The sequence below is a fragment of the Eimeria tenella genome, genomic scaffold (genome assembly GCF_000499545.2).
Source record: "Eimeria tenella Houghton genomic scaffold, Eth_scaff2854, whole genome shotgun sequence".
Taxonomy (NCBI): Eukaryota; Apicomplexa; class Conoidasida; order Eucoccidiorida; family Eimeriidae; genus Eimeria; species Eimeria tenella.
This window is the reverse complement of record NW_013542731.1, coordinates 690-895: the sequence shown is the minus strand read 5'-3', so window position 1 is coordinate 895 and position 206 is coordinate 690.

Here is a 206-nt window from a genome sequence, read left to right as displayed (position 1 = left end):
AACAAGCACCACCAGCAGCAGCAGCAGCAGCAGCAGCTGCCGGGGCCCGCGGGTGGTGAAGACTGTGCGGTACCCCGCGGAAGAGGGCGAAAGCGGGGTGGTGGTTGTGGGGTTTAGGGGGCCCCTGTGGGGCAGCTTTGAAGAAAGAGCAGCAGCAGAAGTGGTTTTGAATTATTTAGTTCTTCCAAACCAATCCAGTTTGGATT